This window comes from Prunus avium, chromosome 4, assembly GCF_965620075.1.
Source record: "Prunus avium chromosome 4, drPruAviu1.hap1.1, whole genome shotgun sequence".
In the NCBI taxonomy this organism is placed as follows: domain Eukaryota; kingdom Viridiplantae; phylum Streptophyta; class Magnoliopsida; order Rosales; family Rosaceae; genus Prunus; species Prunus avium.
Genome location: NC_142287.1, coordinates 303,732 through 319,703, shown reverse-complemented (window position 1 = coordinate 319,703; position 15,972 = coordinate 303,732). Strand labels below are relative to the sequence as shown.

At 40.8% G+C, this 15,972-nt stretch overlaps 1 long non-coding RNA gene across 1 annotated transcript; it reads right to left on the bottom strand.

Moving 5' to 3' along the window:
- Window positions 1–11,420: 11,420 nt before the first annotated feature.
- Window positions 11,421–14,043, bottom strand: LOC110747462 (uncharacterized). The gene is made up of 3 exons (XR_015835517.1): window positions 13,801–14,043; window positions 12,837–12,900; window positions 11,421–11,713 (listed from the first exon to the last, which is right to left on the bottom strand). It is a non-coding gene; the product is annotated as an uncharacterized LOC110747462 (long non-coding RNA).
- Window positions 14,044–15,972: the final 1,929 nt, after the last annotated feature.

Genomic DNA, 15,972 nt, shown 5'->3' with positions numbered 1-15,972 from the left:
GAGAGCTCCCCCCCTTGGGGTTGTGATTTATGAAGCTTGAAGACTTCTCTATTTATAGGGCTAAGAGGGAGGAACATCATGATGAATTCCAACACCACCATTCCTCCTTTAATACAACCCATAACTCCCACTTCATCTTTCCTATGTTAGTGTGGTTGGAATCAACTCCATCCCATACTTATTTTGTTGCACCTCAAGCTTTCTTCACATGGGATTGCTGGTTTCTTCTTTTAGCATGGAGGTCTGGCTCTTTATTTGCTGCCAACCCATGTGCTGCTAGTCTTTGTTGCTGGCTAATAAAGTTCTTTTGCTGTTGCACATGTGTTAATGGAAAAACGAATCCTCCTGAGCAGGGTTCAGTGTTGGATGGGCTGAGGACTCTAGATATGTTCCATTGGGCTGCAATTTGGATATGTTATACTAGACACCCATTGGAACAACTTCTATGAACAATGTCTTCCCATCTGAGCAACACAAGTGTACATTTTGGGCCTTGAAAGGTGACTGCCGAAAATAGACTGGAATTGACTTCATTGCAGTCAGCTTGTGGGCTTGTTTTGGGCTTGATCTTCCCTCCTAAAAAATCTGGAAAAATCTGGATCTTGAAGCTCTTTGAATTATCTTTCCAAGCATATGCAGCCCAGCTCAAGGAAAAATAGGAAAGCCCTTCAAATGTGATATTTGGCCCAGTAACTCAGATGCTACCGAATTTGACCTTAAGTTGCCCAAACTTGTATAACTTTCTCTAGAAGACTCGGAATCATGAACCTTAAAATTCTCCAGAAACTAGACTTCCGTATCTTTCCAATGATGTATGGCTCATCATCTGGTTCTTCTTGAGCAAGTACAGTCCAATTCTTGAAGTCGACTGATCTGCAGACACCGATGAGCCAACTTGTCTCCAAAATGCATTTAATGAGTTTCAAGCTTATTACACTGAAACAAACACAAAACTTATGAAAAGCACAAGTTTAACTCAAAAACATAACCAAATCATAAGTTAGAAGGATACAAAATGACATGTAATTATGCACCGATCAGTTAAGTTTGAGTGAAATCCAATCTCTAGAGCTACCCAAAACAGCAACCACTCCACTTAGGAACGAACTGCCTTTGAACTTCAATTGTCCAATTTCTTATACCAATTGATTTCGGATCGACCCCAAAACTTGGGGAGCATCATAATATGGTGGGAGGAGTCATTTGGTTAAGTTTGAGTGAAATCCGATCTCTAGAACTACCCAATACACCAACCACCCCAATTAGGAATGAACTGCCATTGAACTTGAATTGTCCAATTTCTTACACCAATTGATTTCGGATCGAGCCCAAAACTTGGGCAACATCATAATATGGTGGGAGGAGTCATTTGGTTAAGTTTGAGTGAAATCCGATCTCTAGAACTGCCCAAAACACCAACCACTCCAATTAGGAACGAACTGCCTTTGAACTTGAATTGTCCAATTTCTTACACCTATTGATTTCAGATCAAGCCCAAAACTGGGGCAACAACATAGTTTGGTGGGTGGAGTCATCTGGTTAAGTTTGAGTGAAATCCGATCTCTAGAACTACCCTAAACACCAACCACTCCAATTAGGAACGAACTGCCTTTGAACTTGAATTGTCCAATTTCTTACACCTATTGATTTCGGATCGAGCCCAAAACTTGGGCAACACCATAATATGTTGGGAGGAGTCATTTGGTTAAGTTTGAGTGAAATCCGATCCACAGAACTACCCAAAACAGCAACCACTCGAATTAGGATCGAACTGCCTTTCAAATTGAATTGTCCAATTTCTTACACCTACTGATTTCGGATCGAGCCTAAAACTTGGGCAACATCTTAATATGGTGGGAGGAGTCATTTGGTGAGTTTTGAGTGAAATCCAATCGCTAGAACTGTGAAATACACCAACCACTCCAATTTGGAACGAACTGCGTTGGAACTTGAATTGTCCAATTTCTTACACCTATTGATACCGGATGGAGCCCAAATCTTGGGAAACATCATAATATGGTGGGAGGAGTCATTCGGTGAGTTTTGAGTGAATTCCAACCGCTAGAACTATGCAATTCACCAACCACTCCGATTTGGAACGAACTGCCTTTCAAATTGAATTGTCCAATTTCTTCAAACTATTGATATCGGATCGAGCCCGAATCTTGGGAAACATCATAATATGGTGGGAGGAGTCATTCGGTGGGTTTTGAGTGAAATCCAATCGCTAGAACTTTGCAATACACCAACCACTCCAATTTAGAACGAACTGCGTCGGAACATGAATTGTCCAATTTCTTACACCTATTGATATCGGATCGGGCCCAAATCTTGGGAAACATCGTAATACGGTGGGAGGAGTCATTTGGTGAGTTTTGAGTGAAATCCAATCGCTAGCACTATGCAATACACCAACCACTCGAATTTGGAACGAACTGCCTTCCAAGTTGAATTGTCCAATTTCTTCCCTCTATTGATATCGGATCGAGCCCAAAACTTGGGAAACATCATAATATGGTGGGAGGAATCTGTAGGCTAGTTTTGAGTTAAATCCAATTGCTAGAACTATGCAATACACCAACCACTCCAATTTGGAACGAACTGCGTTGGAACAAGAATTGTCCAATTTCTTACACCTATTGATATCGGATCGAGCCCAAATCTTGGGAAACATCATAATAAGGTGGAAGGAGTCTTTTGGTGAGTTTTGAGTGAAATCCAATCGCTAGAACTATGCAATACTCCAACCACTCCAATTTGGAACGAACTGCGTTGGAACTTAAATTGTCCAATTTCTTACACCTATTGATACCGGATCGAGACCAAATCTTGGGAAACATCATAATATGGTGGGAGGAGTCATTTGGTGAGTTTTGAGTGAAATCCAATCGCTAGAACTATGCAATACACCAACCACTCCAATTTGGAACGAACTGCGTTGGAACTTAAATTGTCCAATTTCTTACACCTATTGATACCGGATCGAGCCCAAATCTTGGGAAACACCATAATATGGTGGGAGGAGTCATTTGGTGAGTTTTGAGTGAAATCCAATCGCTAGAACTATGCAATACACCAACCACACCAATTTGGAACGAACTGCCTTTCAAGTTGAATTGTCCAATTTCTTACACCTATTGATATCGGATCGAGCCCAAATCTTGGGAAACATCATAATATGTTGGAAGGAGTCATTTCGTGAGTTTTGAGTGAAATCCAATAGCTAGAACTATGCAATACACGAACCACTCCAATTTCCGACGAACTGCCTTTCAAATTGAATTGTCTAATTTCTTACACCTATTGATATCGGATCGAGCCCAAATCTTGGGAAACAACATAATATGGTGGGAGGAGTAATTCGGTGAGTTTTGAGTGAAATCCAATCGCTAAAACTATGTAATACACCAACCACTCCAATTTGGAACGAACGGCCTTTCAAGTTGAATTGTCCAATTTCTTCCATCTATTGATATCGGATCGAGCCCAAATCTTGGGAAACATCATAATCTGGTAGGAGGAGTCATTCGGTGAGTTTTGAGTGAAATCCAATCGCTAGAACTATGCAATACACCAACCCCTCCAATTTGGAACGAACTGCCTTCCAAATTGAATTGTCCAATTTCTTACACCTATTGATATCGGATCGAGCCCAAATCTTGGGAAACATCATACTATAGTGGGAGGAGTCATTTGGTGAGTTTTGAGTGAAATCCAATCGTAGAACTATGCATCACACCAACCACTCGAATTTGGAACGAACTGCCTTTCAAATTGAAATGTCCAATTTCTTACACCTATTGATATCGGATCGAGCCCAAATCTGAGGTAACATCATAATATGGTGGGAGGTGTTATTTGGTGAGTTTTGAGTGAAATCCAATCTCTAGAACTATGCAGTACACCAAAAACTCCAATTTGGAACGAACTGCGTTGGAAGTCAAACTGTCCAATTTCTTACACCTATTGATACCAGATCGAGGCCAAATCTTGGGAAACATCATAATATTGTGGGAGGAGTCATTTGGGGAGTTTTGACTGAAATCCAATCGCAAGAACTATGCAATACACCAACCATCCAATTTGGAACGAACTGCCTTTCAAATTGAATTGTCCAATTTCTTACACCTATTGATATCGGATCGAGCCCAAATCAAGGGAAACATCATAATATGGTGGGAGGAGTCATTTGGTGAGGTTTGAGTGAAATCCATTCGCTAGAACTATGTAATACACCAACAACTCCAATTTGGAACGAACTGCGTTGGAACAAGAATTGTCCAATTTCTTACACCTATTGATATCGGATTGAGCCCAAATCTTGGGAAACATCATAATATGGTGGGAGGAGTCATTTAGTGTGTTTTGAGTGAAATCCAATCGCTAGAACTATAGAATACACCAACCACTCCCATTTGGAACGAACTGCGTTGGAAGTTGAATTGTCCAATTTCTTACACCTATTGATATCGGATTGAGCCCAAATCTTGGGAAACATCATAATATGGTTGGAGGAGTTGGAGGAGTCATTTGGAGAGTTTTGAGTGAAATCCAATCGCTAGAACTATGCAATACACCAACCACTCCAATTTGGAACGAACTTCCTTCCAAGTTGAATTGTCCAATTTCTTCCCTCTATTGATATCGGATCGAGCGCAAAACTTGGGAAACATCATAATATGGTGGGAGGAGTCATTAGGCTAGTTTTGAGTGAAATCCAATCGCTAGAACTATGCAGTACACCAACCACTCCAATTTGGAACGAACTGCGTTGGAACATGAATTGTCCAATTTCTTACACCTGTTGATATCGGATCGAGACCAAATCTTGGGAAAAATCATAACATGGTGGGAGGAGTCATTTGGTGATTTTTGAGTGAAATCCAATCTCTAGAACTATGCAATACACCAACCACTCCAATTTGGAACGAACTGCCTTTGAAGTTGAATTGTCCAGTTTCTTCCCTCTATTAATATTGGAATCTAGGCCAAAACTTGGGCAACATCTTAATATTGTGGGAGGAGTCATTTGGTGAGTTTTGAGTGAAATCCAATCGCTAGAACTATGCGATACACCAACCACCCCAATTTTGAACGAACTGCGTTGGAACTTGAATTGTCCAATTTCTTACACCTATTGATATCGGATCGAGCCCAAAACTTGGGAAACATCATAATATGGTGGGAGGAATCATTTGGTGGGTTTTGAGTGAAATCCAATCGCTAGAACTATGCAATACACCAACCACTCCAATTTGGAACGAACTGCGTTGGAACTTGAATTGTCCAATTTCTTACACCTATTGATATCGGATCGAGCCCAAAACTTGGGAAACATCATAATCTGGTGGGAGGAATCATTTGGTGGGTTTTGAGTGAAATCCAATCGCTAGAACTATGCAATACACCAACCACTCCAATTTGGAACGAACTGCCTTTGAAGTTGAATTGTCCAGTTTCTTCCATCTATTAATATTGGAATCTAGGCCAAAACTTGGGCAACATCTTAATATTGTGGGAGGAGTCATTTGGTGAGTTTTGAGTGAAATCCAATCGCTAGAACTATGCGATACACCAACCACCCCAATTTTGAACGAACTGCGTTGGAACTTGAATTGTCCAATTTCTTACCCCTATTCATATCGGATCAAGCCCAAATCTTGGGAAACATCATAATATGGTGGGAGGAGCCATTTGGTGAGTTTTGAGTGATATCCAACAAATAGAACTGTGCAATACACCAACCATTCCAATTTGGAACGAACTGCGTTGGAACTTGAATTGTCTAATTTCTTACACCTATTGACACCGGATCGAGCCCAAATCGAGGGAAACATCATAATATGGTGGGAGGAGTCATTTTGTGAGTTTTGAGTGAAATCCAATCGTGAGAACTATGCAATACACCAACCACTCCAATTTGGAACGAACTGTCTTTCAAATTGAATTGTCCAATTTCTTCCCTCTATTGATATCGGATTGAGCCCAAATCTCAGGAAACACCATAATATGGTGGGAGGAATCATTTGATGAGTTTTGAGTGAAATCCAATCGCTAGAACTATGCAATACACCAACCACTCCAATTTATAACGAACTGCCTTCCAAATGGAATGTCCAATTTCTTACAAATATTGATATCGGATCGAGCCCAAAACTTGGGCAACATCATAACATGGTGGGAGGTGTCATTTGGCTAGTTTTCAGTGAAATCCAGTCGCTAGAACTATGCAATACACTGACCACTCCAATTTGGAACAAACTGCCTTACAAATGGAATTGCCAATTTGGACGACCTGTCTTGCAAATTGAATTGTCCAATTTCTTCCCTCTGTGATATCGGATCGAGCCTAAATCTTGGGAATTATCTTATTATGGTGGGAGGAGTCATTTGGTGAGTTTTGAGAGAAATCCAATTGCTAGAACTATGCAATACACCAACAACTCCAATTTGGAACGAACTGCCTTTCAAGTTGAATTGTCCAATTTCTTACCTCTATTGATATCGGATCGAGCCCAAGACTTGGGCAACATCATAACATGGTGGGAGGAGTCGTTTGGCTTGTTTTGAGTGAAATCCAATCGCTAGAACTATGCAATACACCAACCACTCCAATTTGGAACGAACTGCTTTTGAAATGGAATTGTCCACTTTCTTACACCTATTGATATCGGATCGAGCCCAAAACTTGGGAAACATCATAATATGGTGGGAGGAATCATTTGGTGGATTTTGAGTGAAATCCAATCGCTAGAACTATGCAATACACCAACCACGCCAATTTGGAACGAACTGCCTTTCAAATTGAATTGTCCAATTTCTAACACCTACTGATATCGGATCGAGCCCAAATCTTGGGAAGGATCATAATATGGTGGGAGGAGTCATTTGGTGAGTTTTGAGTGAAATCCAATCGTTAGAACTATGCAATACACCAACCACTCCAATTTTGAACGAACTGCGTTGGAACTTGAATTGTCCCATTTCTTACACCTATTGATATCGGACCGAGCCCAAAACTTGGGAAACGTCATAATACAGTGGGAGGAGTCATTTGGTGAGTTTTGAGTGAAATCCAATCGCTAGAACTATGCAATACACCAACCACTCCAATTTGGAACGAACTGCCTTTCAAGTTGAATTGTCCAATTTCGTAACTCTATTGATATCGAATCGAGCCCAAAACTTGGGCAACAACATAATATGGGGGAAGGAGTCTTTTGGTTAGTTTTGAGTGAAATCCAATCGCTAGAACTATGCAATACACCAACCACTCCAATTTGGAACGAACTACGTTGGAACTTGAATTGTCCAATTTCTTACACGTATTGATATCGGATCGAGCCCAAATCTTGGGAAACATCATAATATCGTGGGAGGAGTCATTTGGTGAGTTTTTAGTGAAATCCAATTGCTAGAATTATGGAATACACCAACAACTCCAATTTGGAACGAATTGCGTTGGAACTTGAATTGTCCAATTTCTTACACCTATTGATATCGGATCAAGCCCAAAACTTGGGAAACATCATAATACGGTGGGAGGAGTCATTTGGTAAGTTTTCAGTGAAATCCAATCGCTAGAACTATGCAATATACCAACCACTCCAATTTGGAACGAATTGCCTTTCAAGTTGAATTGTCCAATTTCTTACCTCTATTGATATCGGATCGAGCCCAAAACTTGGGCAACATCATAATATGGTGGGAGGAGTCATTTGGTGAGTTTCGAGTGAAATCCAATCGCTAGAACTATGCAATACACCAACCACTCCAATTTTGAACGAACTGCATTGGAACTTGAATTGTCCAATTTCTTACACCTATTGATATCGGACCGAGCCCAAAACTTGGGAAATATCATAATACGGTGGGAGGAGTCATTTGGGGAGTTTTGTGTGAAATCCAATCGCTAGAACTATGCAATACACCAACCACTCCAATTTGGAACGAACTTCCTTTCAATTTGAATTGTCCAATTTCATAACTCTATTGATATCGGATCGAACCCAAAACTTGGGCAACAACGTAATATGGGGGGAGGAGTCATTTGGTTCGTTTTGAGTGAAATCGAATCGCTAGAACTATGCAATACACCAACCACTCCAATTTGGAACGAACTGTGTTGGAACTTGAATTGTCCAATTTCTTACACCTATTGATATCGGATCAAGCCCAAAACTTGGGAAACAACATAATATGGTGGGAGGAGTCATTTGGTGAGTTTTGAGTGAAATCCAATCGCTAGAACTATGCAATACACCAACCCCTCCAATCTGGAACGAACAACGTAGGAACTTGAATTGTCCAATTCCTTACACCTATTGATATCGGATCGAGCCCAAATCTTGGGAAACATCATAATATCGTGGGAGGAGTCATTTGGTTTGTTTTGAGTGAAATCCAATCGCTAGAACTATGCAATACACCAACCACTCCAATTTTGAACGAACTGCGTTGGAACTTGAATTGTCCAATTCCTTACACCTATTGATATCAGATCGAGCCTAAATCTTGGGAAACATCATAATATCGTGGGAGGAGTCATTTGGTTTGTTTTAAGTGAAAACCAATCGCTAGAAATATGCAATACACCAACCACTCCAATTTGGAACGAACTGTGTTGGAACTTGAATTGTCCAATTTCTTACACCTATTGATATCGGATCAAGCCCAAAACTTGGGAAACAACATAATATGGTGGGAGGAGTCATTTGGTGAGTTTTGAGTGAAAACCAATCGCTAGAACTATGCAATACACCAACCCCTCCAATTTGGAACGAACAACGTAGGAACTTGAATTGTCCAATTCCTTACACCTATTGATATCGGATCGAGCCCAAATCTTGGGAAACATCATAATATCATGGGAGGAGTCATTTGGTTTGTTTTGAGTGAAATCCAATCGCTAGAACTATGCAATACACCAAGCACTCCAATTTTGAACGAACTGCGTTGGAACTTGAATTGTCCAATTCCTTACACCTATTGATATCAGATCGAGCCTAAATCTTGGAAAACATCATAATATCGTGGGAGGAGTCATTTGGTTTGTGTTAAGTGAAAACCAATCGCTAGAAATATGCAATACACCAACCACTCCAATTTGGAATGAACTGTGTTGGAACTTGAATTGTCCAATTTCTTACACCTATTGATATAGGATCGAGCCCAAATCTTGGGAAGGATCATAATATGGTGGGAGGAGTCATTTGGTGAGTTTTGGGTGAAAACCAATTGCTAAAACTATGCAATACACCAACCACTGCAATTTGGAATGAAGTACGTTGGAACTTGAATTGTCCAATTCCTTACACCTATTGATATCAGATCGAGCCTAAATCTTGGGAAACATCATAATATCGTGGGAGGAGTCATTTGGTTTGTTTTGAGTGAAATCCAATCGCAAGAACTATACAATACACCGACCACTTCAATTTGGAACGAACTACCTTTCAAATTGAATTGTCCAATTTCTTACACCTATTCATATCGGATCGAGCCCAAATCTTGGGAAACATCATAATGTGGTGGGAGAAGTCATTTGGTGAGTTTTGTGTGAAATCCATTCGCTAGAACTATGTAATACACCATCCACTCCAGTTTGGAACGAACTGCGTTCGAACTTGAATTGTCCAATTTCCTACACTTGTTGATATCGGATCGAGCCCAAAACTTGGGAAACACCATAATATGGTGGGAGGAGACATTTGGTGAGTTTTGAGTGAAATCCAATGGCTAGAACAATGCAATACACCAACCACTCCAATTTGGAACGAACTGCCTTTCAAGTTGAATTGTCCAATTTCTTACACCTATTGATATCAGATCGAGCCCTAATCTTGGGAAACACCAAAATATTGTGGGAGAAGTCATTTGGTGAGTTTTGAGTGAAATCCATTCGCTAGAACTATGTAATACACCAACCACTCCAGTTTGGAATGAACTGCGTTGGAACTTGAATTGCCCAATTTCATACACCTATTGATATCGGATCGAGCCCAAATCTTGGGAAACATCGAAATATGGTGGGAGGAGTCATTTGGTGAGTTTTACGTGAAATCCAATCGCTAGAACTGTGCAATACACCAACCACTTCAATTTGGAACGAACTGCGTTGGAACTTGAATTCTCCAATTTATTACACCTATTGTTTTCGGATCGAGCCCAAAACTTGGGAAACGTCGTAATATGGTGGGATGAGTCATTTGGTGAGTTTTGAGTGAAATCCAACTGCTAGAACTATGCAATACACCAACCACTCCAATTTGGAACGAACTGCGTTGGAACCGGAATTGTCCAATTTCTTACACCTATTGATATTGGATTGAGCCCAAATCTTGGGAAACATCATAATATGGTGGGAGGAGTCATTTGGTGGGTTTTGAGTGAAATCCAATCGCTAGAACTATGCAATACACCAACCACTCCAATTTGGAACGAACTGCCTTTGAAATGGAATTGTCCAATTTTTTACACCTAATGATATTGGATCGAACCCAAATCTTGGGAAACATCATAATATGGTGGGAGGAATCATTTGGTGGGTTTTGAGTGAAATCCAATCGCTAGAACTATACAATACACCGACCCCTCCAATTTGGAACAAACTGCGTTTCAAATTTAATTGTCCAATTTCTTACACCTATTGATATCGGATCGGGCCCAAATCTTGGGAAACAACATAATATGGTGGAAGGAGTCATTTGGTGAGTTTTGAGTGAAATCCCGTTGCTAGAACTATGCAAAACACCAACCACTCCAATTTGGAACGAACTGCGTTGGAACTTGAATTTCCCAATTTCATACACCTATTGATATCGGATCGAGCCCAAATCTTGGGAAACATCAAAATATGGTGGGGGGAGCCATTTGGTGAGTTTTGAGTGAAATCCAATCGCTAGAACTATGCAATACACCAACCACTCCAATTTGGAACGAACTAACTTTCAAATTGAATTGTACAATTTCTTACATCAATTGATATCGGATCGAGCCCAAATCTTGGGAAACAACATAATATGGTGGAAGGAGTCATTTGGTGAGTTTTGAGTGAAATCCAATGGCTAGAACTATGCAATCCACCAACCACTTCAATTTGGAACGAACTGCGTTGGAACTTGAATTGTGCAATTTCTTACACCTATTGATATCGGATCGAGCCCAAATCCTGGGAAACATCATCATATGGTGGTAGGAGTCTTTTGGTGAGTTTTGAGTGAAATCCAATGGCTAGAACTATGCAATACACCAACCACGCCAATTTGGAACGAATTGCGTCGGAACTTGAATTGTCCAATTTCATACACCTATTGACAGGACCCGACCCAAATTCCACTTTGGAATCCGAGCCAAGCCCTGTACGTGTCCGACACCTGGCAAGTGCCGAGCACAAAAGACCTAATTGCCCTTCTAGTCAAAATTCAACAACAACTGGGGTTTGAGTTTTGCCGAAAAACTCAACAGAGTCTTCCCTGAAACGGACCAATCCCAAGATTACACCTGTCAAACATGCATATAAAAATATACACCAACTGCCAGCATACAAAAGATTTACATACTAACAGTTAGACAAGTGTTCTAGGGCAATATCAGAGCTCTACACAGATTAGATTACAGGTATAAAATAATTACACAAGACCCTACGTTGTCAGGAAAATGTGGCGGAAGATGGACTCGGCCCGGTGGTGGCGCGCTGACGCACGACTACTGCCTGGGGGCGCAAAACATTTAAAGGGTGAGTGGATCAAAAACAAAGCGTTAGAAAATAGTATTAGAACATACTAACCCCTCTGTAAAAACAGTTATAAAACTATATCATTTTCTTATTTATACTAGTACTAAAATCAATACATTTCTAATTATCTAAGAGCTAATCATACACTTAATCAAACATTAAGTCTTATATAAATATACGTACAGAAATCAATGCTTGATATATGTATATATATATATATATGTATATATATAAACAATCACACACTTGATTAAAACATTAAATCCTTGAAAGGATTGAAATCAACTTTTAAAATCTACCACCTAGGTGTACCCATTTAGTAATCCGTCAATTCCTTATAATCCGTCAATTCCTTTAATTTCCGTCAATTCCTTTATAATCCGTCAATTCCATTCTCGTGCCACCGGAGTGACACGTCCTAGCAGACCTCGGGAAACACAAAGTCAACCCGAGCCGCAATCCTAGCAGAATTCAGGGGACACTTGGTCGGCCTGATCCGCAATCCTAGCAGAATTCAGGGGACACTTAGTCGGCCTGATCCGCAATCCTAGCAGAATTCAGGAGACACTTGGTCGGCCTGATCCGCATTCCTCACACCCACGGTTTGGGCGTCCCCGAAACTCGTGGGGCGGTGTCTAGCATGCTGACTTACCCGAAGGCAACTGGATGTCCGTCGACATCAATATAACCGAAGGCAACATAATTTTATTCCGAAGGCAACTTTATTTCCGAGGCAACATTTATTATACTAAAGGTAACCCTGGGTACCTATGGTAGCTTAAAATAATTGTATATATATATATATATATATATATATATATATAATTTCCAAAATAATTTAACGAGAAATAAAATAAATTCTTATTTATCCACTAACTCTGCTGCTATTTTATCTGATAATTATCTAAAACTCTAGTATGCCATAATCTCTAGGCACTCTCAACTCGGCAGCATATAAAATATTAAAATAAAACATAAAACATATAAACGCGATAAATCAACCTATTAAAAACTTTGATCAATGAATAAACTCATTCAAGATCAAATAATGAGATAAAGTTGCATAAATTCATTTATGAAAACAAAAAGGTCCACTCACAGGTACTCTGAGCTAGCTAGACCCTTTGAAGGTCCCTCCTGCGGGTCACCTGGTGCCCGGGTGCCTGAATAACCATTATGAATATTTTATTAATAAATCTGCTCAGGAAAATAATATTAAATTAAAAACCCTGACCCCCGGCTCCTAAAAGTGCGTGCATCACTTTAAAAGGCATTCCTATACCCACATTAGCTTTTCCTCTCAGTGGACACGCTTTAGAAGTATCTCGGGACTCAAAAGCGATAAAGTCCCTAAAAGTCAACTCGGGATCCCGTGGGGTCCACGACCTCAGAATTCCAATCCGAACATTCCTAGAGGTTCCAATAGGCCTAGGACACATGTCCCGAAAGTTTGGTCTCGATCGGACGGTCGGATTACTCACGATCGTACAATCGGACGGATGAAAGATTTCCGTAATACTAACCCTAGGGTTGGCCTTTTCGGAGTATCCAGGACTCCGATTAACGATCTGTTGAATCCTACACGACCCTTAAAATACCTTGATCAACATACTCCAGTTTGGCTATGATCCAACGGTCTGAACGTATTGAACCCGGAAATCGCACACTATGCGAGATCCGTTTGGGGTTCAAACGTTATCCGAATTGAGATCCGCGAAATCCTACGCGCTCGTGAGGACACGAGGATTATTCTAGGACCAAGAGTGGCTCGTGTTACCTGGTCCACGCGCCGCCCACGCGCCGGCAGCGCGTGGGTGTGCATAGTAAATTCCGGCAGCCGGAAAATCTCCAAACCGCCGACCCAAACTTCTAGTCTAGGTAAAACACCCTATTTGGAACCAGTTTTGTTCTTGGACTATGGCCAAAAAGTGGCCGGAAATGACTGAACCCGAGCTCTCAAACTGGCAGAATTTCAAATCATGAATTAACCCTTCAAACCTCAAAATTCCTTAAAACCTACCCAACCAACACCTAGAACGTGAAAATCAGTCGAATTTCCATACCTAATTCATCCGATTTGGTGGCCGGATGACGACGAACGGAGCCGACGAAATTCTGCCAAAACTGACGCGATTTTCTGGTTCTCTCTGGCGATTCGTGGCGGCAGGCGACGGGGAAAGGGTCGGGCTGAGCTGCTGAGATGTCGCTGGTCCTTTCTGGGCTGGTCCGGCGTCCTACGGTGGTCGGATGGTGGTGGGTTATGGTGAAGGGAGGTGCGGCTAGAGGAAGAAGAAAACAGGGGTGGGGGTTTGAGTGAAATTCAATCGCTAGAACTTTGCAATACACTAACCACTACAATTTGGAACGAACTGCGTTGGAACTTCAATTCTCCAATTTCTTACACCTATTGATATCGGATTGAGCCCAAATCTTGGGAAACATCGTAATATGGTGGGAGGAGTCATTCGGTGAGTTTTGAGTGAAATCCAATCGCTAGAACTATGCAATACACCAACCACTCCAATTTGGAACGAACTGCGTTGGAAATTGAATTGTCCAATTTTTTACCCCTATTGATACCGTATCGAGCCCAAAAATTGGGAAACATCGTAATACAGTGGGAGGAGTCAATTGGTGAGTTTTGAGTGAAATCCAATCGCTAGAACTATGCAATACACCAACCACTCCAATTTTGGACGAACTACGTTAGAACTTGAATTGTCCAATTTCTTTCTCCTATTGATATCGGATCGAGCCCAAAACTTGGGAAACATCATAATATGGTGAGAGGAATCATTTGCTGGGTTTTGAGTGAAATCCAACCGCTAGAACTATGAAATACACCAACCACTCCAATTTGGAACGAACTGCCTTTCAAATTGAATTGTCCAATTTGTTTCACCTATTGATATCGGATCGAGCCCAAATCTTGGGAAACATCATAATATGGTGGGAGGAGTTATTTGGATAGTTTTGAGTGAAATCCAATCGCCAGAACTATGCAATACACTAACCACTCCAATTTGGAACGAACTTCCTTTCGATTTGAATTGTCCAATTTCTTACACCTATTGATATCGGACCGAGCCCAAAACTTGGGAAACATCATAATACGATGTGAGGAGTCATTTTGCGAGTTTTTGAGTGAAATCCAATCACTAGAACCACACCAACCACTCCAATTTGGAACTAACTGCCTTTGAACTTGAATTGTCCAATTTCTGACACCAATTGATTTCGGATCGAGCCCAAAACTTGGGCAACATCATAATATGGTGGGAGGAGTCATTTGGTGTGTTTTGCGTGAAATCCAAATGCTAGAAGTATGGAATACACCAACCACTCCAATTAGGAACGAACTGCCGTTGAACTTGAATTGTCCAATTTCTTACACCTATTGATTTCGGATCGAGCCCAAAACTTGGGCAACATCATAATATGGTGGGAGGACTCATTTGGTGAGTTTTGAGTGAAATCCAATCGCTAGAAGTATGGAATCCACCAACCACTCCAATTTGGAACGAACTGCCGTTGAACTTGAATTGTCCAATTTCTTACACCTATTGATTTCGGATCGAGCCCAAAACTTGGGCAACACCATAATATGGTGGGAGGAATCATTTGGTGAGTTTTGAGTGAAATCCAATCGCTAGAAGTATGGAATACACCAACCACTCCAATTAGGAACGAACTGCCGTTGAACTTGAATTGTCCAATTTCTTACACCTATTGATTTCGGATCGAGCCCAAAACTTGGGCAACATCATAATATGGTGGGAGGAGTCATTTGGTTAATTTTGAGTGAAATCCAATCACTAGAACTGTGAATTACCATGACCACAACAATTTGGAACGAACTACCTTTGAACTTGAATTGTCCAATTTCTTACACCTATTGATTTCGGATCGAGCCCAAAACTTGGGCAACATCATAATACGGTGGGAGGAGTCATTTGGTGTGTTTTGAGTGAAATCCAATCGCTAGAAGTATTGAATACACCAACCACTCCAATTAGGAACGAACTGCCGTTGAACTTCAATTGTCCAATTTCTTACACCAATCGATTTCGGATCGAGCCCATAACTTGGGCAACATCATATTATGGTGGTAGGAGTCATTTGGTGGGTTTTGGGTGAAATCCAATTGCTAGAAGTATGGAATACACCAACCACTCCAATTAGGAACGAACTGCTGTTGAACTTGAATTGTCCAATTTCTTACACTTATTGATTTC